We start from the raw sequence: 23316 nt of genomic DNA on the forward strand, positions 1-23316 counted from the left end.
ATAGTTTCAATCTGCCTACCTCTGGGTTATGGGCCCAGCATGCTTCCATTGCAGTACTCTGCTGCACATGTAAGTGCAAGAGATCCTGAAGCACTCACTCATCATGGGAAAGTACCAATGCGTTTCTTCATTGGTTGATGGAAGAAACATCTTACAAAATCTCTCCAGATTATTGACTTTTTAAAGTTTTCTAGGAAACGTTCTAGATGAATGCTTATTAGCCTTTGTCAGTATGGACTTTTGCAAAGTGTCTCTGTGGTGCAATCGGTTAGTGTGTTTGGTTATTAACCAAAGGGTTGGTGGTTCAATCCCACCCAGGGATGTTATTGACCTTGTCATCAGATTTTGGTGATCTTTAAGTAGACAAGTCAAAATTTCAAACCCCCTCTTATGGTGTAGGGTACCTGGCCTACTCTGATGTAATCAGAGTTAGATTTGATTAAGTGATTTTATCAAAAAACAGCTAGGAAGCACAATTTAGCAGTGGGTTGCAGAGAAAATGAAATATGCTGGCAGAAAAATCCAATTGAGTGATTAAACAGCTCTTCATTTTCTGGCTTTATTTTTATGCTAACAAATTTGTTCTCTGAAAAGTGTCCACAAAGCCAAGTATCGGATTAACATCTTTGTAGGGATGGTTTTTCACCTATTACTAAATTAAACTTACTTCATTGGAAAGGCAGCAAGATGCATCCTCATTTCAATATCTACTGAAATAATACAGGTTGACACCAGGAAACATTAACGCCACTGCATCCTTGCTGCTTTCTCATGTGGAAGTCTGTTTAATGTGAAAACAAGGTGATATCTAATTAGCACACAGGTAAGGAATTAAGAAAATCTTTATTTAAGGGTGAAGATGTTTCTCACAAAATCGTTGCCCCAATGCATCATTGAAATTCAAGCTGGAAAGATGATTTTAATATATCACTTGTACATTTTGTATTGCTCTTCTGGTGACAATGTTGTTTGTTTTTGTCAATTACCATTTTAATAATCGGGTAAAGAAAATTAAGTGGATTTTTGAAAGAAAACAATACTGTCAATATACTATTAAAACATATTAAAATGGTAAAAGTTATTGTACTTTAAGTAAAAATAAAAGAGAAAAAATATCAATCCCAGTTTTGGATTACTTTAATTAACAAAAAAAAAATGCATATAGCAGAGGATAGTTTCAATCTGCCTACCTCTGGGTTATGAACCCAGCATGCTTTCATTACAGTACTCTGCTGCACATGTAAGTGCAAGAGATCTTGAAGCACTCACTCATCATGGGAAAGTAACAATGTGTTTCTTCGTTGGTTGATGGAAGAAACATCTTACAAAAACTCTCCAGATTATTGACTTTTTAAAGTTTTTCTAGGAAACGTTCTAGATGAATGCTTATTAGCCTTTGTCAGTATGGACTTTTGCAAAGTGTCTCTGTGGCGCAATTGGTTAGTGTGATTGGTTATTAACCAAAGGGTTGGTGGTTTAATCCCACCCAGGGATGTAATTGACCTTGTTATCAGATTTTGGTGATCTTTAAGTAGACAAGTCAAAATTTCAAAAACCCCTGTTATGGTGTAGGGTACCTGGCCTTCTCTGATGTAATCAGAGTTAGATTTGATTCAGTGATTTTATAAAAACAGCTAGGAAGCACAATTTAGCAGTGGTTTGCAGAGAAAAAGAAATATGCTGGCAAAAAAATCCAATTGAGTGATTAAACAGCTCTTCATTTTCTGGCTTTATTTTTATGCTAACAAATTTGTTCTCTGAAAAGTGTCCACAAAGCCAAGTATCTGATTAACATCTTTGTAGGGATGGTTTTTCACCTATTACTAAATTAAACTTGCTTCATTGGAAAGGCAGCAAGATGCATCCTCATTTCAATATCTACTGAAATAATACAGGTTGACACCAGGAAACATTAACGCCACTGCATCCTTGCCGATGATAACCTCAAGTTGGGTCATTCGGTGCTGCAGAGTCGTACGCACTCTTCCACCCGTTCAAGAGCTTTGGTATAACCCCATGGTTCTTAATGTGACCCCAGCATCCTCTAGGTCGTATGAGAAAATAGGATTTTAATACCTACCGGTAAATCCTTTTCTCTTAGTCTGTAGAGGATGCTGGAGTTCCCTTGTGCTGCCTCAGTTGAATCTCCTTTACTTGACAGAGATGTGCCTGAGCAGCGGCCCTCCCCAGCCCTATCCCAAATCATACTTATTTTGCATAGGAGATACCATGGTCATGAAGATTATTCTCCCAGGGTGAGGTTCATTCATTGCATTCTGGGTATGCTGACCCCTGTGATTTCCCCAAATGTGGGTAACTCGACTGCATTATTTGTGGTAGTGGGGGACTGTGTTTGTGTTTTCCTCTGGTCAGCTCTGGTAAAAGTCAGATTTCTTTGTTTCAGATCTTCCTCTAGCCTTGTTCTTCTTTCGAGAGTTCCCTTGTGCTGCCTCAGTTGGATCTCCTTCACTTGACAGGGGGGTGCCCGAGCAGCGACCCTCCCCAGCTCAAGCCCAACTCCTACTTACCTGCCAGGTGAGATACTATGATCATGAAGGTGCTTCTCCCAGGGCAAGGCTCACCCATTGCACTCTGGGTGTGCTGCCCCTGCGATTTCCCCAAATGTGGGAAACTTGACTGCATAATTTGTGTTTCCCCTGGTCGGCTCTCGTATAATTCAGATCTCTTTGTCTCAGGTCTCTCTCCAGCCTAGTTTGCTGTCTGTTTCCACTTCTTTTTTCTTGAGCCCCTCCCTTTTATACCCTTGTGCACTATCCTGACTTCTCCTCCTGTCTGCTTACTTTGTGCCTTCCAATGCACAATGCAAACTACACACCCTTTTACTTGCCTTACAGAGCAGCTCTGGAGCTGTTACAGTGCCAAGCTGCTGTAAGAAATCAGCTTGAATGCTTCAGGGGCTGGGGCATTGTCAACATGAGCCCCACACCGAAGGAGGGTGGGGGTGTTTAATGCGAACTAAGGGTCATCCAAGCGCCGCAAAAGGCCGCCATGCCCTGCATACCCCTTTTCTCTTTTCATATGCAGATGAGGGTTCCAGCCAACTTTGGCCCACTGCTTGGATGACATCACCGTATGCAAATCCATCTTCTGCAGAACTTCCCCCAGGAATGCTTGTACTAGTTGTTGCATTTGGTTTGTTGTTTGGGGGTGCTTCAGTATTAGGCAGCCTTCTGCCCTCCCATGTTCATCTGAAAATATGTGTTCTCCCTGCAGTTGTTGTCTCCAGATGAGAGTTCCCTTGTGCTGCCTCAGTTGAATCTCCTTTACTTGACAGAGATGTGCCTGAGCAGCGGCCCTCCCCAGCCCTATCCCAAATCATACTTATTTTGCATAGGCGATACCATGGTCATGAAGATTGTTCTCCCAGGGTGAGGTTCATTCATTGCATTCTGGGTATGCTGACCCCTGTGATTTCCCCAAATGTGGGAAACTCGACTGCATTATTTGTGGTAGTGGGGGACTGTGTTTGTGCTTTCCTCTGGTCAGCTCTGGTAAAAGTCAGATTTCTTTGTCTCAGATCTTCCTCTAGCCTTGTTCTTCTTTCGAGAGTTCCCTTGTGCTGCCTCAGTTGGATCTCCTTCACTTGACAGGGGGTGCCCGAGCAGCAATCCTCCACAGCTCTGGCCCAACTCCTACTTACCTGCCAGGAGAGATACTATGATCTTCACTGTTAGGGCAATCAGGATGTGGAATTCCCTGCCAGGGAAGGTGGTAATGGCGGACTCTGTAATTGGATTTAAAAAAGGAATGGATACATTTCTGAATGAAAAAGCTATCCAAGGTTATAATACTTAAAATATCAACATGGTTAATCCGGGGGTAACATGAGTTGTAGTAGCTAACTAGTCATAAAACATTATTCAGCAAGTATGTAGAATCATCACAACTTAAAACAGGTTGAACACGATGGGCAATTTGCCTCTATTCAACCTCAAAAACTATGTTACTATATGTTACTATATTACTATGTTACTGTAGTATACAGAACACCACAATGCAATGAGCAGTGATAGTGAGCACTGATGAGGATACTAGAACTGACACTGAGCAGCAAGATGCAGCACTGGACTATTAGTAATGTACTGTAGTATGCTGAGCACAACAATGCAGCACAAGACAATGAGCAGTGATACTGAGCACTGATGAGGATACTACTGAGAACTGACACTGAGCAGGAGAGACACACTACTAGTATTACTGAGCAGCAATAAGTATCCACTGATACTGAGCACTGATATTGAGATTTCCACTGAGAGAACATAGCCACGTCCTCTCCGCTCTCTCTTCAATGCACGAGTAAAAATGGCGGCAACGCGCAGCTCTTTATATGGAATCCGAATCTCGCGAGAATCCGACAGCGGGATGATGACATTTTCCCTTGTTCAGGTTTTCCGAGTCAGGCGGGAACAACCGAGCCTGCCTCATACCAGTGTAAACCACGTGGAGTTCGTGGGGAATTCGGTTCTCGGAGAACCGAACCCGCTCCTCTCTACCTTATACCTATCAATTTTTTTTATTTTCAATCTAAGCCCCTGCAGTTTTCTGTAAGCATCTGCTTTGCTATGATGATCAACAAGTCACAAGGGCAAACACTCAGGGCTTGAGGCGTAGATCTTAGGACCAGCTGCTACAAGCATGGCAGAGGTGTCACTATCACTGGTGACACCCAGAGAGGTGGCGAGGGAGATTGTAATGCAGTGCGCGCAGATAAGCAGCGCAATGGTAAAAAGGAGGCATGGTTTCATAGGTAGGGGCGTGGCCTGGTGGCCTGAATCTACATTTTGTTGCTCCGGGTGTCCCGGGGGTTGGGGGCTGCACCGGGGACTAGTGTGTGAGCGGTGCTGGCTCCTGCACAGTGACATGGCATGGCCACTAGAGATGTGCACCGGAAATTTTTCGGGTTTTGTGTTTTGGTTTTGGGTTCGGTTCCGCGGCCGTGTTTTGGGTTCGAACGCGTTTTGGCTAAACCTCACCGAATTTTTTTTGTCGGATTCGGGTGTGTTTTGGATTCGGGTGTTTTTTTCAAAAAACCCTAAAAAACAGCTTAAATCATAGAATTTGGGAGTCATTTTGATCCCAAAGTATTATTAACCTCAATAACCATAATTTCCACTCATTTTCAGTCTATTCTTAACACCTCACACCTCACAATATTATTTTTAGTCCTAAAATTTGCACCGAGGTCGCTGGATGACTAAGCTCAGTGACCCAAGTGGCCGACACAAACACCTGGCCCATCTAGGAGTGGCACTGCAGTGTCACGCATGATGGCCCTTCCAAAAAACACTCCCCAAACAGCACATGACGCAAAGAAAAAAAGAGGCGCAATGAGGTAGCTGTGTGACTAAGCTCAGCGACCCAAGTGGCCGACACAAACACCTGGCCCATCTAGGAGTGGCACTGCAGTGTCACGCAGGATGGCCCTTCCAAAAAACACTCCCCAAACAGCACATGACGCAAAGAAAAAAAGAGGCGCAATGAGGTAGCTGTGTGACTAAGCTCAGCGACCCAAGTGGACGACACAAACACCTGGCCCATCTAGGAGTGTCACTGCAGTGTCACGCAGGATGGCCCTTCCAAAAAACACTCCCCAAACAGCACATGACGCAAAGAAAAAAAGAGGCGCAATGAGGTAGCTGTGTGACTAAGCTCAGCGACCCAAGTGGCCGACACAAACACCTGGCCCATCTAGGAGTGGCACTGCAGTGTCACGCAGGATGGCCCTTCCAAAAAACACTCCCCAAACAGCACATGACGCAAAGAAAAATAAAAGAAAAAAGAGGTGCAAGGTGGAATTGCCTTGGGCCCTCCCACCCACCCTTATGTTGTATAAACAGGACATGCACACTTTAACCAACCCATCATTTCAGTGACAGGGTCTGCCACACGACTGTGACTGAAATGACGGGTTGGTTTGGACCCCCACCAAAAAAGAAGCAATTAATCTCTCCTTGCACAAACTGGCTCTATAGAGGCAAGATGTCCACCTCATCATCCTCCGATTCATCACCGTGTACATCCCCCTCCTTACAGATTATCAATTCGTCCCCACTGGAATCCACCATCTCAGCTCCCTGTATACTTTGTGGAGGCAATTGCTGCTGGTCAATGTCTCCACGGAGAAATTGATTATAATTCATTTTAATGAACATCATCTTCTCCACATTTTCTGGAAGTAACCTCGTACGCCGATTGCTGACAAGGTGAGCGGCGGCACTAAACACTCTTTCGGAGTACACACTTGTGGGAGGGCAACTTAGGTAGAATAAAGCCAGTTTGTGCAAGGGCCTCCAAATTGCCTCTTTTTCCTGCCAGTATACGTACGGACTGTCTGACGTGCCTACTTGGATGCGGTCACTCATATAATCCTCCACCATTCTTTCAATGGTGAGAGAATCATATGCAGTGACAGTAGACGACATGTCCGTAATCGTTGGCAGGTCCTTCAGTCCGGACCAGATGTCAGCATCAGCAGTCGCTCCAGACTGCCCTGCATCACCGCCAGCGGGTGGGCTCGGAATTCTGAGCCTTTTCCTCGCACCCCCAATTGCGGGAGAATGTGAAGGAGGAGCTGTTGACCGATCAAGTTCCGCTTGACTTGATAATTTTCTCACCAGCAGGTCTTTGAACCCCTGCAGACTTGTGTCTGCCGGAAAGAGAGATACAACGTAGGTTTTAAATCTAGGATCGAGCACGGTGGCCAAAATGTAGTGCTCTGATTTCAACAGATTGACCACCCGTGAATCCTGGTTAAGCGAATGAAGGGCTCCATCCACAAGTCCCACATGCCTAGCGGAATCGCTCTGTCTTAGCTCCTCCTTCAATGTCTCCAGCTTCTTCTGCAAAAGCCTGATGACGGGAATGACCTGACTCAGGCTGGCAGTGTCTGAACTGACTTCACGTGTGGCAAGTTCAAAAGGTTGCAGAACCTTGCACAACGTTGAAATCATTCTCCACTGCGCTTGAGACAGGTGCATTCCACCTCCTATATCGTGGTCAGATGTATAGGCTTGAATGGCCTTTTGCTGCTCCTCCATCCTCTGAAGCATATAGAGGGTTGAATTCCACCTCGTTACCACTTCTTGCTTCAGATGATGGCAGGGCAGGTTCAGGCGTTTTTGGTGTTGCTCCAGTCTTCTGTACGTGGTGCCTGTACGCCGAAAGTGTCCCGCAATTCTTGTGGCCACCGACAGCATCTCTTGCACGCCCCTGTCGTTTTTTAAATAATTCTGCACCACCAAATTCAAGGTATGTGCAAAACATGGGACGTGCTGGAATTTGCCCAGATATAATGCACGCACAATATTGCTGGCGTTGTCCGATGCCACAAATCCACAGGAGAGTCCAATTGGGGTAAGCCATTCTGTGATGATCTTCCTTAGTTGCCGTAAGAGGTTTTCAGCTGTGTGCGTATTCTGGAAAGCGGTGATACAAAGCATAGCCTGCCTAGGAAAGAGTTGGCGTTTGCGAGATGCTGCTACTGGTGCCGCCGCTGCTGTTCTTGCGGCGGGAGTCAATACATCTACCCAGTGGGCTGTCACAGTCATATAGTCCTGAGTCTGCCCTGCTCCACTTGTCCACATGTCCGTGGTTAAGTGGACATTGGGTACAACTGCATTTTTTAGGACACTGGTGAGTCTTTTTCTGAGGTCTGTGTACATTTTCGGTATCGCCTGCCTAGAGAAATGGAACCTAGATGGTATTTGGTACCGGGGACACAGTACCTCAATCAAGTCTATAGTTGGCTCTGAAGTAATGATGGATACCGGAACCACGTTTCTCACTGCCCAGGATGCCAAGGCCTCAGTTATCCGCTTTGCAGCAGGATGACTGCTGTGATATTTCATCTTCCTTGCAAAAGACTGTTGGACAGTCAATTGCTTGGTGGAAGTAGTAAAAGTGGTCTTACGACTTCCCCTCTGGGATGACCATCGACTCCCAGCAGCAACAACAGCAGCGCCAGCAGCAGTAGGCGTTACACTCAAGGATGCATCGGAGGAATCCCAGGCAGGAGAGAACTCGTCAGAATTGTCAGTGACATGGCCTGCAGGACTATTGGCATTCCTGGGGAAGGAGGAAATTGACACTGAGGGAGTTGGTGGGGTGGTTTGCGTGAGCTTGGTTACAAGAGGAAGGGATTTACTGGTCAGTGGACTGCTTCCGCTGTCGCCCAAAGTTTTTGAACTTGTCACTGACTTATGATGAATGCGCTGCAGGTGACGTATAAGGGAGGATGTTCCGAGGTGGTTAACGTCCTTACCCCTACTTATTACAGCTTGACAAAGGCAACACACGGCTTGACACCTGTTGTCCGCATTTCTGTTGAAATACTTCCACACCGAAGAGCTGATTTTTTTGGTATTTTCACCAGGCATGTCAATGGCCATATTCCTCCCACGGACAACAGGTGTCTCGCCGGGTGCCTGACTTAAACAAACCACCTCACCATCAGAATCCTCCTTGTCAATTTCCTCCCCAGCGCCAGCAACACCCATATCCTCCTCATCCTGGTGTACTTCAACACTGACATCTTCAATCTGACTATCAGGAACTGGACTGCGGGTGCTCCTTCCAGCACTTGCAGGGGGCGTGCAAATGGTGGAAGGTGCATGCTCTTCACGTCCAGTGTTGGGAAGGTCAGGCATCGCAACCGACACAATTGGACTCTCCTTGTGGATTTGTGATTTTGAAGAACGCACAGTTCTTTGCTGTGCTTTTGCCAGCTTAAGTCTTTTCATTTTTCTAGCGAGAGGCTGAGTGCTTCCATCCTCATGTGAAGCTGAACCACTAGCCATGAACATAGGCCAGGGCCTCAGCCGTTCCTTGCCACTCCGTGTGGTAAATGGCATATTGGCAAGTTTACGCTTCTCCTCTGACGATTTTTATTTAGATTTTTGAGTCCTTTTTTTACTGATCTTTTGTGTTTTGGATTTTACATGCTCTGTACTATGACATTGGGCATCGGCCTTGGCAGACGACGTTGATGGAATTTCATCGTCTCGGCCATGACTAGTGGCAGCAGCTTCAGCACGAGGTGGAAGTGGATCTTGATCTTTCCCTATTTTTGGAACCTCAACATTTTTGTTCTCCATATTTTAATAGGCACAACTAAAAGGCACCTCAGGTAAACAATGGAGATGGATGGATACTAGTATACTTATGGATGACGAGTGACTGACGACACAGAGGTAGCTACAGCCGTGGACTACCGTACTGCGTCTGCTAGTATAGAGATGATAATTAATGATATAAAAAAAAAATATATATAACTACTGTAGGTATATATAATATAATGACGGACCTGGTGGACACTGTCAGCAGACTGCTAAACTACTAGTATGAAGAAGATAGAAAAAAACTTCCACCACAGGTAGGTAGGTATACAATTATGGACGAGCACTGACGACACAGAGATAGCCACAGCCGTGGACTACCGTACTGCGTCTGCTAGTATAGAGATGATAATTAATGATATAAAAAAAAATATATATAACTACTGTTGGTATATATAATATAATGACGGACCTGGTGTAATTCAGATCTCTTTGTCTCAGGTCTCTCTCCAGCCTAGTTTGCTGTCTGTTTCCACTTCTCTTTTCTTGAGCCGCTGCCTTCTATGCCCTTGTGCACTCTCCTGACTTCTCCTGTCTGCTTACTTTGTGCCTTCCAACGCACAATGCAAACTACAGGTAGTGCTGCAGGGCCCACACCCTTTTACCTTGCCTTACAGAGCAGCTCTGGAGCTGTTACAGTGCCCAGCTGCAGCAAGAAATCAGCTTGAATGCTTCAGGTGCTGGGGCATAGCCAACAAGAGCCCCACACCGACGGAGGGTGGAGGTGTTTAATGCAAACTAGGGGTCAGCCAAGCGCCGCAAAAGGCCGCCATGCCCTGCATGCCCCTTTTCTCTTTTCATATGCAGACGAGGGTTGAAGCCAACTTTGACCCACTGCTTGGATGACATCACCATATGCAAATCCATCTGCGGCAGGCCTTCCCCCAGGAATGCTTGCACTAGTTGTTGCATTTGGTTTGTTGTTTGGGGGTGCTTCAGTATTAGGCAGCCTTCTGCCCTCCCATGTTCATCTGAAAATATGTGTTCTCCCTGCAGTTGTTGTCCCCAGATGAGAGTTCCCTTGTGCTGCCTCAGTTGAATCTCCTTTACTTGACAGAGATGTGCCTGAGCAGCGGCCCTCCCCAGCCCTATCCCAAATCATACTTATTTTGCATAGGAGATAACATGGTCATGAAGATTGTTCTCCCAGGGTTAGGTTCATTCATTGCATTCTGGGTATGCTGACCTCTGTGATTTCCCCAAATGTGGGAAACTCAACTGCATTATTTGTGGTAGTGGGGGACTGTGTTTGTGCTTTCCTCTGGTCAGCTCTGGTAAAAGTCAGATTTCTTTGTCTCAGATCTTCCTCTAGCCTTGTTCTTCTTTCAAGAGTTCCCTTGTGCTGCCTCAGTTGGATCTCCTTCACTTGACAGGGGGGTGCCCGAGCAGCGACCCTCCCCAGCTCTAGCCCAACTCCTACTTACCTGCCAGGTTAGATACTATGATCATGAAGTTGCTTCTCCCAGGGCAAGGCTCACCCATTGCACTCTGGGTGTGCTGCCCCTGCGATTTCCCCAAATGTGGGAAACTTGACTGCATAATTTGTGTTTCCCCTAGTCGGCTCTCATATAATTCAGATCTCTTTGTCTCAGGTCTCTCTCCAGCCTAGTTTGCTGTCTGTTTCCACTTCTTTTTTCTTGAGCCCCTCCCTTCTACACCCTTGTGCACTATCCTGACTTCTCCTCCTGTCTGCTTACTTTGTGCCTTCCGATGCACAATGCAAACTACAGGTAGTGCTGCAGGGCCCACACCCTTTTACTTGCCTTACAGAGCAGCTCTGGAGCTGTTACAGTGCCAAGCTGCTGAAAGAAATCAGCTTGAATGCTTCAGGGGCTGGGGCATGGCCAACATGAGCCCCACACCGAAGGAGGGTGGGGGTGTTTAATGCGAACTAAGGGTCATCCAAGCGCCGCAAAAGGCCGCCCTGCCCTGCATACCCCTTTTCTCTTTTCATATGCAGATGAGGGTTCCAGCCAACTTTGGCCCACTGCTTGGATGACATCACTGTATGCAAATCCGTCTTCTGCAGACCTTCCCCCAGGAATGCTTGAACTAGTTGTTGCATTTGGTTTGTTGTTTGGGGGTGCTTCAGTATTAGGCAGCCTTCTGCCCTCCCATGTTCATCTGAAAATATGTGTTCTCCCGGCAGTTGTTGTCCCCAGATGAGAGTTCCTTTGTGCTGCCTCAGTTGAATCTCCTTTACTTGACAGAGATGTGCCTGAGCAGCGGCCCTCCCCAGCCCTTTCCCAAATCATACTTATTTTGCATAGGAGATACCATGGTCATAAAGATTGTTCTCCCAGGGTGAGGTTCATTCATTGCATTCTGGGTATGCTGACCCCTGTGATTTCCCCAAATGTGGGAAACTCAACTGCATTATTTGTGGTAGTGGGGGACTGTGTTTGTGTTTTCCTCTGGTCAGCTCTGGTAAAAGTCAGATTTCTTTGTCTCAGATCTTCCTCTAGCCTTGTTCTTCTTTCGAGAGTTCCATTGTGCTGCCTCAGTTTGATCTCCTTCACTTGACAGGGGGGTACCCAAGCAGCGACCCTCCCCAGCTCTAGCCCAACTCCTACATACCTGCCAGGTGAGATACTATGATCATGAAGGTGCTTCTCCCAGGGCAAGGCTCACCCATTGCACTCTGGGTGTGCTGCTCCTGCGATTTCCCCAAATGTGGGAAACTTGACTGCATAATTTGTGTTTCCCCTGGTCGGCTCTCGTATAATTCAGATCTCTTTGTCTCAGGTCTCTCTCCAGCCTAGTTTGCTGTCTGTTTCCACTTCTCTTTTCTTGAGCCGCTGCCTTCTATGCCCTTGTGCACTCTCCTGACTTCTCCTGTCTGCTTACTTTGTGCCTTCCAACGCACAATGCATACTACAGGTAGTGCTGCAGGGCCCACACCCTTTTACTTGCCTTTCAGAGCAGCTCTGGAGCTGTTACAGTGCCCAGCTGCTGCAAGAAATCAGCTTGAATGCTTCAGGGGCTGGGGCATAGCCAACATGAGCCCCACACCGACGGAGGGTGGAGGTGTTTAATGCGAACTAAGGGTCATCCAAGCGCCGCAAAAGGCCGCCATGCCCTGCATACCCCTTTTCTCTTTTCATATGCAGATGAGGGTTCCAGCCAACTTTGGCCCACTGCTTGGATGACATCACCGTATGCAAATCCGTCTTCTGCAGACCTTTTCCCAGGAATGCTTGTACTAGTTGTTGCATTTGGTTTGTTGTTTGGGGGTGCTTCAGTATTAGGCAGCCTTCTGCTCTCCCATGTTCATCTGAAAATATGTGTTCTCCCTGCAGTTGTTGTCCCCAGATGAGAGTTCCCTTGTGCTGCCTCAGTTGAATCTCCTTTACTTGACAGAGATGTGCCTGAGCAGCGGCCCTCCCCAGCCCTATCCCAAATCATACTTATTTTGCATAGGAGATACCATTGTCATGAAGATTGTTCTCCCAGGGTGAGGTTCATTCATTGCATTCTGGGTATACTGACCCCTGTGATTTCCCCAAATGTGGGAAACTCGACTGCATTATTTGTGGTAGTGGGGGACTGTGTTTGTGCTTTCCTCTGGTCAGCTCTGGTAAAAGTCAGATTTCTTTGTCTCAGATCTTCCTCTAGCCTTGTTCTTTTTTCGAGAGTTTCCTTGTGCTGCCTCAGTTGGAGCTCCTTCACTTGACAGGGGGGTGCCCGAACAGCGACCCTCCCCAGCTCTAGCCCAACTCCTACTTACCTGCCAGGTGAGATACTATGATCAGGAAGGTGCTTCTCCCAGGGCAAGGCTCACCCAATGCACTCTGGGTGTGCTGCTCCTACGATTTCCCCAAATGTGGGACACTTGATTACATAATTTGTGTTTCCTCTGGTCGGCTCTCGTATAATTCAGATCTCTTTGTCTCAGGTCTCTCTCCAGCCTAGTTTGCTGTCTGTTTCCACTTCTCTTTTCTTGAGCCGCTCCCTTCTATGCCCTTGTGCACTATCCTGACTTCTCCCGTCTGCTTACTTTGTGCCTTCCAAAGCACAATGCAAACTACAGGTAGTGCTGCAGGGCCCACACCCTTTTACTTGCTTTACAGAGCAGCTCTGGAGCTGTTACAGTGCCCAGCTGCTGCAAGAAATCAGCTTGAATGCTTCAGGGGCTGGGGCATAGCCAACATGAGCCCCACACCGAAGGAAGGTGGAGGTGTTTAATGCGAACTAGGGGTCATCCAAGCGCCGCAAAAGGCCGCCATGCCCTGCACACCCCATTTTTATTTTCATATGCAGACGAGGGTTGAAGCCAACTTTGACCCACTGCTTGGATGACATCACCATATGCAAATCCATCTGCTGCAGGCCTTCCCCCAGGAATGCTTGCACTAGTAGTTGCATTTGGTTTGTTGTTTGGGGGTGCTTCAGTATTAGGCAGCCTTCTGCCCTCCCATGTTCATCTGAAAATATGTGTTCTCCCTGCAGTTGTTGTCCCCAGATGAGAGTTCCCTTGTGTTGCCTCAGTTGAATCTCCTTTACTTGACAGAGATGTGCCTGAGCAGCGGCCCTCCCCAGCCCTATCCCAAATCATACTTATTTTGCATAGGAGATACCATGGTCATGAAGATTGTTCTCCCAGGGTGAGGTTCATTCATTGCACTCTGGGTATGCTGACCCCTGTGATTTCCCCAAATGTGGGAAACTCGACTGCATTATTTGTGGTAGTGGGGGACTGTGTTTGTGCTTTCCTCTGGTCAGCTCTGGTAAAAGTCAGATTTCTTTGTCTCAGATCTTCCTCTAGCCTTGTTCTTCTTTCGAGAGTTCCCTTGTGCTGCCTCAGTTGGATCTCCTTCACTTGACAGGGGGTGCCCGAGCAGCAATCCTCCACAGCTCTAGCCCAACTCCTACTTACTTGCCAGGTGAGATACTATGATCTTCACTGTTAGGGCAATCAGGATGTGGAATTCCCTGCCAGGGAAGGTGGTAATGGCGGACTCTGTAATTGGATTTAAAAAAGGAATGGATACATTTCTGAATGAAAAAGCTATCCAAGGTTATAATACTTAAAATATCAACATGGTTATTCCGGGGGTAACATGAGTTATAGTAGTTAACTAGTCATAAAACATTATTCAGCAAGTATGTAGAATCATCACAACTTAAAACAGGTTGAACACGATGGGCAATTTGCCTCTATTCAACCTCAAAAACTATGTTACTATATGTTACTATATTACTATGTTACTGTAGTATACAGAACACCACAATGTAATGAGCAGTGATAGTGAGCACTGATGAGGATACTAGAACTGACACTGAGCAGCAAGATGCAGCACTGGACTATTAGTAATGTACTGTAGTATGCTGAGCACCACAATGCAGCACAAGACAATGAGCAGTGATACTGAGCACTGATGAGGATACTACTGAGAACTGACACTGAGCAGGAGAGACACACTACTAGTATTACTGAGCAGCAATAAGTAACCACTGATACTGAGCACTGATATTGAGATTTCCACTGAGAGAACATAGCCACGTCCTCTCCGCTCTCTCTTCAATGCACGAGTAAAAATGGCGGCAACGCGCAGCTCTTTATATGGAATCCGAATCTCGCGAGAATCCGACAGCGGGATGATGACATTTTCCCTTGTTCAGGTTTTCCGAGTCAGGCGGGAACAACCGAGCCTGCCTCGGACCAGTGTAAACCACGTGGAGTTCGTCGGGAATTCGGTTCTCGGAGAACCGAACCCGCTCCTCTCTACCTTATACCCATCAATTTTTTTATTTTCAATCTAAGCCCCTGCAGTTTTCTGTAAGCATCTGCTTCGCTATGATGATCAACAAGTCACAAGGGCAAACACTCAGGGCTTGAGGCGTAGATCTTAGGACCAGCTGCTACAAGCATGGCAGAGGTGTCACTATCACTGGTGACACCCAGAGAGGTGGCGAGGGAGATTGTAATGCAGTGCGCGCAGATAAGCAGTGCAATGGTAAAAAGGAGGCATGGTTTCATAGGTAGGGACGTGGCCTGGTGGCCTGAATCTACATTTTGTTGCTCCGGGTGTCCCGGGGGTTGGGGGCTGCACCCGGGGACTAGTGTGTGTGCGGTGCTGGCTCCTGCACAGTGACAGTGCATGGCCACCGAGCATGACGCCTCCATTCTTGACCATGCTGTAATTGCAGTCGCACTGCAGTTCAGCGTGATCATATAAAATGGTGTAGCCTCCTGCTGGTGCAGACTGTATGTGCGCGCAGGAAGCCGCCACCATTTTTGTGATCACAGCGGCTGAATGTGATGTCATACAGCCGCTGTGACCACGCCCCCTGTGTCTCCTCCGTTGCAGACCCCATTTTGAAGCCTTGCCCCCGCACCGCTCCATCCCTGACTTGGAAATGGAGTGTTGCTGACCCCCCTCTCCCCCCCCCCCCCGCCCCGATTGACAGGCAGAGGCGATCGCATTCTCTGCGGGGTGCCGCAGAAAATGTAGGCACATGCGTATGCTCTTAGCAATTTTTGCAGTTGGATCGCTTATTGTGATTGCAATCCAACCTGAATCAGGCCCTATTACCTATCACAATGCGCTGCGGGCAGTACAAAATTGGGTTAATATAGGAGTAAAACTCCCAGACCTGTGCTCCTTAACTGTACCTGGTGGCTAGTGGAGCGGCTGCCCAGTAATCAGTGTCCACGCCAGTGCGCACACGGTCCACCCCCTACGGCCACGCTCCCCTTCATCAGCGGCCTCGTGATCCGGAAGGGCGGTGTGTGTGTGACTGACCTTAGGAAGAAACTGGAGCCTCCGCTGCAGTGACCCAGCAACCAGGGCACGGGAGTATACAGCGCCGCTGGGAGTGATGAAGCTGCAGTAAAGATGTCTATTAGACCTAGCCTGCTGCAGCCCTTGTAGATTCTCATAAAACAAGTTCTTCTTTTCTTGTCAAAATTAATAGCTAAGAATAGGCTGCTTGAGGCAGGCCCCTGTTAAGAGGCCTGCTACTGAAGGCACCAACTACAAACTGAGCTCCCTGTTCATGGAAGCGGGGTTATAGAGGAGAATGCACTGAGCATCTTGGGAACAGTCAAAAGCTTTGAGCCGGTTGGTGCCTCAGATCAAGATCCTACTCTACACCCCAATGTGAATCCTTGTGGAGTCCAGTGTACCCCACAGAAGAAATTAATGTGTCACACCCATTGGCAGCAACCTTAGAATAGCTGCTGACGGGCACAATTGAGAAAGGAAGGGGGGGGGGACATTTGAATCCAGCACATAGATGCAATTCAAATATGTAATTTGTACCTTCCTATTTTAAAATATAATGGATGAACCTCACCCTGTGAGAACAATCTTCATGATCAAGAGATCTCATATGCAAAATAAGTATGAGTTGGGATAGGGCTGGGGAGGGTGGCTGCTCGGGCAGCCCCTCCCCCGTCAAGTTAAGGAGATTCAACTGAGGACGCACAAGGGAACTCTCGTCTGGGGACAACAACTGCAGGGAGACCACATCTGTTCAGATGAACATGGGAGGGTGGAAGGCTGCCTAATATTGAAGCACCATCAAATATCAAACCATATGCAACAACTAGTACAAGCATTCCAGGGGGAAGGTCTGCAGAAGACGGATTTGCATACGGTGATGTCATCCAAGCAGTGGACCAAAGTTGGCTGGAACCCTCATCTGCATATGAAAAGAGAAAAGGGGCATGCAGGGCATGGCGGCCTTTTGCGGTGCTTGGATGACCCCTAGTTCGCATTAAACACCCCCACCCTCCTTTGGTGTGGGGCTCATGTTGGCCATGCCCCATCCCCTGAAGCATTCAAGCTGATTTCTTGCAGCAGCTGGGCACTGTAACAGCTCCAGAGCTGTTCTGTAAGGCAAGTAAAAGGGTGTGGGCCCTGCAGCACCACCTGTAGTTCGCATTGTGCGTTGGAAGGCACAAAGTAAGCAGACGGGAGGAGAAGTCAGGATAGTGCGCAAGGGCATCCTTTTCTCTTAGTCCGTAGAGGATGCTGGGGTCACATTAAGAACCATGGGGTATAGACGGGATCCGCAAGAGACATGGGCACTTTAAGACTTTCAAAGGGTGTGAACTGGCTCCTCCCTCTATGCCCCTCCTCCAGACTCCAGTTATAGGAACTGAGCCCAGGGAGACGGACATTTCGAGGAAAGGATTTATTGTTAAACTAAGGTGAGCATCTTACCAGCTCACACCTTAAGCATGCCGCAGAATGTGGCATTCAACAGAACACAAGCCAACGGCATGAACAATTGCAGCAAAAAGCTGACCAGAACCATAACACAACATGTGTATAACCACAAGTAATAACTGCAGACACAGTATGGACTGGGACGGGTGCCCAGCATCCTCTACGGACTAAGAGAAAAGGATTTACCGGTAGGTATTAAAATCCTATTTTCTCATACGACCTAGAGGATGCTGGGGTCACATTAAGAACCATGGGGTTATACCAAAGCTCTTGAACGGGTGGGAGAGTGCGTACGACTCTGCAGCACCGAATGACCCAACTTGAGGTTATCATCAGCCAAGGTATCAAACTTGTAAAACTTAGCAAAAGTGTTTACTAAATAGCTGCTCGGCAAAATTGCAATGCCGAGACTCCCCGACCAGCTGCCCAGGATGAACCCACCTTTCTAGTAGAATGGGTCTTCACCTATTTCAGTAACGGCAATCCTGCCGTGGAATGAGCATGCTGAATCTTACCACAGATCCAGCGCATAATGGTCTACATGGAAGCAGGACACCCAATCCTGTTGGGAGCATACAGGACAAACAGAGCCTCTGTTTTCCTAATCTGAACCGTTCTGGTGACATAAATTTTCAAAGTTCTGACCACAGCCAGAGACTTTGACTCAACGAAGGTGTCAGTGGCCAAAGGCACCATGTGGAAAGATGAACCACCTTCGGCAGAAATTGTTGACGTGTCCTCAATTCTGCTCTATCTTCATGAAAGATCAAATAAAGGATCTTGTGATACTGCATGGTTTGTACTGTTTTCCATGTGCTCCCAGATCTTTCAAGCAAGTAGCATGGTCAAGAAAGTTCTGTTTGAAAAGTAACAACATTTACTGTCATTGTTATAGAATTTGGGAGAAAAAACAAGAAGAAATCTGCACTGTTGACGCACTGGACAGAATGAATGAATCATAAAATATAACCTTTATTAAGTATGTATTAAAATTGGATAAATATTAATATTATTATCCCAAACTGCAGTGAAACATAAAGGTTAAAATCACAGAACTAACATACATGTGCATAAGAAGAATAAAGAGATGTGAAAAAAAGGTTTAAAAAGCGTGTCCGTGTGTGATTATTTTTGAAGGCACAACCCTGGCGGGGTTGTTTATATAGATATATATGTTGCTAATAATCACTTTCTAGCGTAATGTTATTAAATAGCTGTTAGTATCTATGTCGTCAGGTACCACTGGGTCGTATCCTATATACTCCCTTCACTCAATAGGGGTTACCTCCCGGGAAGCCATCCCCATTGGCGAATTTGTGGGGGTGATTGAGTATAACCGGTAAGCTAACCTCCAATTTGTGGGGTGCTTAGGTAGATGGGGATCACTTATTTCTCTGTGTCCCCTAAGACTATATTCCTAAATTCAATACCATAGGGGGATAGCTTTCTATATCGGATAAGGAATCACTTGATAGGGAAATCTCTATGCATCATGGAAAGATCATATTTATTAATATCCAAACTAAAAAAATGATGAATAGCTTTAATTTAGCTGTTTAGATATAGTTAATTGGCGAGATATACCAACAGGTGCGGTTGCCTTAAGGAATATGGCAATTCCAATATAAATAGCAGCCCTCCTTCATATAATCAGCCAGATCTTATTAAATCTGGTCCAGATATAGCCGTTCAGATATACTTAATTGACAACATATATCAATCGGTGGGGTTGCCTTAAGGAATATAGCAATTCCAATTCTCATATAAATAGCAACCTTCCTTCATATATTCAGCCAGATCTTATTTAATCTGATCTAGGCGTAGGCAATAATGCTTTCCTTAGAGGTATAGCCACCTCAATTCTTATTAGGAAGCAAAGTGTCTGTCATAATGGTTTATCCAATTCATCTAAGAAATAATATATTCCATGTGTCAGAGATTCATTACTCTCTATTTACACTGTTAAAGAGTTAATTCTTATTATGTTACAGTGTAATGAAATTATCATATAGGGAGATGTGGCAATTCCATGTGCTATATATATAATAACCCTTAGTGGTCCAGATTCCACAATGAGGAATTTTCTTATAAACCGCTGAAACACACAGCTGTTTGACTGACTTCCAAATATATCTATCTCACTTTGTAACAGTCTTATGATAGAGAAACTGTTACATATTCGGTCACTTAGTTATCTAAAGGTAAACAGACTCAGTGTGAGGGTAATATAATATATCAAATGCGCTGTCAATAATCGTGGTAACTGGTGTAATAATGTGGTATATTGAGTATGCTAGTAAGGCATATAACTGCTCTCCAGCCTTTAAGTGTTACCAATCAATTTGTTACACTGTAAAGGATTTATGGTGTCCTGTTAGGACATGCAGCTGCTAGGCTGACTCAAAGATTTATCCATTTGTAACAATTATGTAACAGTTATATACATGTTACTGGTATTACATAGAAATAGTATGACACAGGCCAGCAGTCCCATGTGTCTAGATTCCACAATAGGAGATTTTCTTTGTCTTATAAACTGCTGAAACACACAGCTGCTAGACTGACTTCAAATATATATATTACTTTGTAACAGTCTTATAGTAAAGAGACTGTTACACACTGTCATTTAGTTATCTCAAGGTTAGCAGATTCTGTGTGAGGATAGTGTTCTGTTAGAACATGCAGCTGCTAGGCTGACTCATAGAAAATGTATCCATTTGTAACAAATGACACATACAGCATTAAATTAATATCTATAGCAGCCCATGTGACATCTCTACTCTTATCATAATTGTCTGGTTATTGCCAATCTGGACAGCAGGAGTGATATATATTCACTAGTCCCAATATCCCATCATATAAATATACCCACACTGATATACTTTCTTATCAAGAGTTATTAGTAGCTATCTGTATGCACTTTAGACATTGTAATTGCTAAGTGACATCATATCTAGTGTATTCCTTTCTTATAGCTCAGCTTCTATTCCCTATTAGTGGAGACTAACAGCTAACATCATAATCATATATTTTTGTTTTATAACATTTCACATGAGTCAAATACACGAGGACACGCCGTGCCCTACACGCGTGTTTCACTGCATCTATGGCAACTTACATTAAAGCTAACAAGAAAGCACACTCGTTCTGTCTTTAAACAGATAAAAGAAACCCCAATAATATGGGGCATGCAAAAATTTAGATAAAACTCAGTTTTGCTCCTCTCCACGGAAATCTTTAGTAAAAGGCGAAAGATTTGTTCGTTCTGAAGAGAAACCAGAGCATGACCAAGATTCCACCTGTCGCCTGAGTGCCATGCCAGCAGTCCTCATTCAGCTCAAAGTGAGCACCCAATATGAAAGAAAGAAAGCAGATTTCTCACCAGGCTTCCCCTTGCTATAAGCATGGTTTGTACTCTTTTCCATGTGCTCCCAGATCTTTCAAGCAATTAGTATGGTCAAGAAAGTTCTGCTTGAAAAGAAACAGACATTTACTGTCATTGTTATACAAATAAACTTACATTAAAGCCAACAAGAAAGCTCACTCGTTCTGTCTTTAAACTGATAAAAGAAACCCCAATAATATGGGGCATGCAAAAATTGAGATAAAACTCAGTTTTGCTCCTCTCCACGGATAATCTTTAATAAAAGGCGAAAGATTTGTTCATTCTGAAGAGAAACCAGAGCATGACCAAGATTCCACCTGTCGCCTGAGTGCCATGCCAGCAGTCCTCATTCAGATCAAAGTGAGCGCCCAATTTGAAAGAAAGCAGATTTCTCACCTGGCTTCTCCTTGCTATAAGCATGGTTTGTACTGTATTCCATGTGCTCCCAGATCTTTCAAGTAAGTAGCATGGTCAAGAAAGTTCTGTTTGAAAAGAAACAAACATTTACTGTAATTTCTATGCAAATGAGCTTTCATTAAAGCACACTCATTCTATCTTTAAACCGATAAAAGAAACCCCAAAAAGATGGGGCATGCAAAAATTGAGGTAAAACTCAGTTTTGCTCCTCTCCACGGAAATCTTTAGTAAAAGGCGAAAGATTTGTTCGTTCTGAAGAGAAACCAGAGCATGACCAAGATTTTCATCTGAAAATATGTGTTCTCCCTGCAGTTGTTGTCCCCAGATGAGAGTTCCCTTGTGCTGCCTCAGTTGAATCTCCTTTACTTGACAGAGATGTGCCTGAGCAGCGGCCCTCCCCAGCCCTATCCCAAATCATACTTATTTTGCATAGGAGATACCATGGTCATGAAGATTGTTCTCCCAGGGTGAGGTTCATTCATTGCATTCTGGGTATGCTGACCCCTGTGATTTCCCCAAATGTGGGAAACTCGACTGCATTATTTGTGGTAGTGGGGGACTGTGTTTGTGCTTTCCTCTGGTCAGCTCTGGTAAAAGTCAGATTTCTTTGTCTCAGATCTTCCTCTAGCCTTGTTCTTCTTTCGAGAGTTCCCTTGTGCTGCCTCAGTTGGATCTCCTTCACTTGACAGGGGGTGCCCGAGCAGCAATCCTCCACAGCTCTAGCCCAACTCCTACTTACCTGCCAGGTGAGATACTATGATCTTCACTGTTAGGGCAATCAGGATGTGGAATTCCCTGCCAGGGAAGGTGGTAATGGCGGACTCTGTAATTGGATTTAAAAAAGGAATGGATACATTTCTGAATGAAAAAGCTATCCAAGGTTATAATACTTAAAATATCAACATGGTTAATCCGGGGGTAACATGAGTTATAGTAGCTAACTAGTCATAAAACATTATTCAGCAAGTATGTAGAATCATCACAACTTAAAACAGGTTGAACACGATGGGCAATTTGCCTCTATTCAACCTCAAAAACTATGTTACTATATGTTACTATATTACTATGTTACTGTAGTATACAGAAAACCAAAATGCAATGAACAGTGATAGTGAGCACTGATGAGGATACTAGAACTGACACTGAGCAGCAAGATGCAGCACTGGACTATTAGTAATGTACTGTAGTATGCTGAGCACCACAATGCAGCACAAGACAATGAGCAGTGATCTGAGCACTGATGAGGATACTACTGAGAACTGACACTGAGCAGGAGAGACACACTACTAGTATTACTGAGCAGCAATAAGTAACCACTGATACTGAGCACTGCTATTGAGATTTCCACTGAGAGAACATAGCCACGTCCATTCCGCTCTCTCTTCAATGCACGAGTAAAAATGGCGGCAACGCGCAGCTCTTTATATGGAATCCGAATCTCGCGAGAATCCGACAGCGGGATGATGACATTTTCCCTTGTTCAGGTTTTCCGAGTCAGGCGGGAACAACCGAGCCTGCCTCGGACCAGTGTAAACCACGTGGAGTTCGTGGGGAATTCGGTTCTCGGAGAACCGAACCCGCTCCTCTCTACCTTATACCCATCAATTTTTTTATTTTCAATCTAAGCCCCTGCAGTTTTCTGTAAGCATCTGCTTCGCTATGATGATCAACAAGTCACAAGGGCAAACACTCAGGGCTTGAGGCGTAGATCTTAGGACCAGCTGCTACAAGCATGGCAGAGGTGTCACTATTACTGGTGACACCCAGAGAGGTGGCGAGGGAGATTGTAATGCAGTGCGCGCAGATAAGCAGCGCAATGGTAAAAAGGAGGCATGGTTTCATAGGTAGGGACGTGGCCTGGTGGCCTGAATCTACATTTTGTTGCTCCGGGTGTCCCGGGGGTTGGGGACTGCACCCGGGGACTAGTGTGTGAGCGGTGCTGGCTCCTGCACAGTGAAAAGGCATGGCCACCCAGCATGACGCCTCCCTTCTTGACCATGCTGTAATTGCAGTCGCACTGCAGTTCAGCGTGATCATAAAAAATGGTGTAGCCTCCTGCTGGTGCAGACTGTATGTGCGCGCAGGAAGCCGCCACCATTTTTGTGATCACAGCGGCTGAATGTGATGTCATACAGCCGCTGTGACCACGCCCCCTGTGTCTCCTCCATTGCAGACCCCATTTTGAAGCCTTGCACCCGCACCG

The 23316-nt window shown here is 45.7% G+C and overlaps 13 non-coding genes and 1 pseudogene across 13 annotated transcripts; 11 read left to right on the plus strand and 3 right to left on the minus strand.

The window, feature by feature from the left end:
* Window positions 1-2204: 2204 nt before the first annotated feature.
* On the plus strand, window positions 2205-2368 carry LOC135042756 (U1 spliceosomal RNA). The gene has a single exon (XR_010235831.1). It is a non-coding gene; the product is annotated as a U1 spliceosomal RNA (small nuclear RNA).
* Window positions 2369-2520: 152 nt separating this feature from the next.
* On the plus strand, window positions 2521-2683 carry LOC135042769 (U1 spliceosomal RNA). Its single transcript, XR_010235844.1, has one exon. It is a non-coding gene; the product is annotated as a U1 spliceosomal RNA (small nuclear RNA).
* Window positions 2684-3338: 655 nt separating this feature from the next.
* LOC135042745 (U1 spliceosomal RNA) lies at window positions 3339-3502 on the plus strand. Its single transcript, XR_010235820.1, has one exon. It is a non-coding gene; the product is annotated as a U1 spliceosomal RNA (small nuclear RNA).
* A 6732-nt stretch (window positions 3503-10234) lies between these two features.
* Window positions 10235-10398, plus strand: LOC135042751 (U1 spliceosomal RNA). The gene has a single exon (XR_010235826.1). It is a non-coding gene; the product is annotated as a U1 spliceosomal RNA (small nuclear RNA).
* A 152-nt stretch (window positions 10399-10550) lies between these two features.
* Window positions 10551-10685, plus strand: LOC135042721 (U1 spliceosomal RNA; annotated as a pseudogene).
* A 702-nt stretch (window positions 10686-11387) lies between these two features.
* Window positions 11388-11551, plus strand: LOC135042740 (U1 spliceosomal RNA). The gene has a single exon (XR_010235815.1). It is a non-coding gene; the product is annotated as a U1 spliceosomal RNA (small nuclear RNA).
* A 152-nt stretch (window positions 11552-11703) lies between these two features.
* On the plus strand, window positions 11704-11866 carry LOC135042783 (U1 spliceosomal RNA). The gene has a single exon (XR_010235859.1). It is a non-coding gene; the product is annotated as a U1 spliceosomal RNA (small nuclear RNA).
* Window positions 11867-12537: 671 nt separating this feature from the next.
* LOC135042741 (U1 spliceosomal RNA) lies at window positions 12538-12701 on the plus strand. The gene has a single exon (XR_010235816.1). It is a non-coding gene; the product is annotated as a U1 spliceosomal RNA (small nuclear RNA).
* A 152-nt stretch (window positions 12702-12853) lies between these two features.
* On the plus strand, window positions 12854-13016 carry LOC135042723 (U1 spliceosomal RNA). The gene has a single exon (XR_010235801.1). It is a non-coding gene; the product is annotated as a U1 spliceosomal RNA (small nuclear RNA).
* A 671-nt stretch (window positions 13017-13687) lies between these two features.
* LOC135042708 (U1 spliceosomal RNA) lies at window positions 13688-13851 on the plus strand. Its single transcript, XR_010235791.1, has one exon. It is a non-coding gene; the product is annotated as a U1 spliceosomal RNA (small nuclear RNA).
* Window positions 13852-20480: 6629 nt separating this feature from the next.
* On the minus strand, window positions 20481-20596 carry LOC135042730 (U5 spliceosomal RNA). The gene has a single exon (XR_010235805.1). It is a non-coding gene; the product is annotated as a U5 spliceosomal RNA (small nuclear RNA).
* A 286-nt stretch (window positions 20597-20882) lies between these two features.
* On the minus strand, window positions 20883-20999 carry LOC135042734 (U5 spliceosomal RNA). Its single transcript, XR_010235809.1, has one exon. It is a non-coding gene; the product is annotated as a U5 spliceosomal RNA (small nuclear RNA).
* A 270-nt stretch (window positions 21000-21269) lies between these two features.
* On the minus strand, window positions 21270-21385 carry LOC135042728 (U5 spliceosomal RNA). Its single transcript, XR_010235803.1, has one exon. It is a non-coding gene; the product is annotated as a U5 spliceosomal RNA (small nuclear RNA).
* Window positions 21386-21529: 144 nt separating this feature from the next.
* Window positions 21530-21693, plus strand: LOC135042744 (U1 spliceosomal RNA). Its single transcript, XR_010235819.1, has one exon. It is a non-coding gene; the product is annotated as a U1 spliceosomal RNA (small nuclear RNA).
* Window positions 21694-23316: the final 1623 nt, after the last annotated feature.

Source organism: Pseudophryne corroboree, unplaced genomic scaffold, assembly GCF_028390025.1.
Source record: "Pseudophryne corroboree isolate aPseCor3 unplaced genomic scaffold, aPseCor3.hap2 scaffold_835, whole genome shotgun sequence".
Taxonomy (NCBI): Eukaryota; Metazoa; Chordata; class Amphibia; order Anura; family Myobatrachidae; genus Pseudophryne; species Pseudophryne corroboree.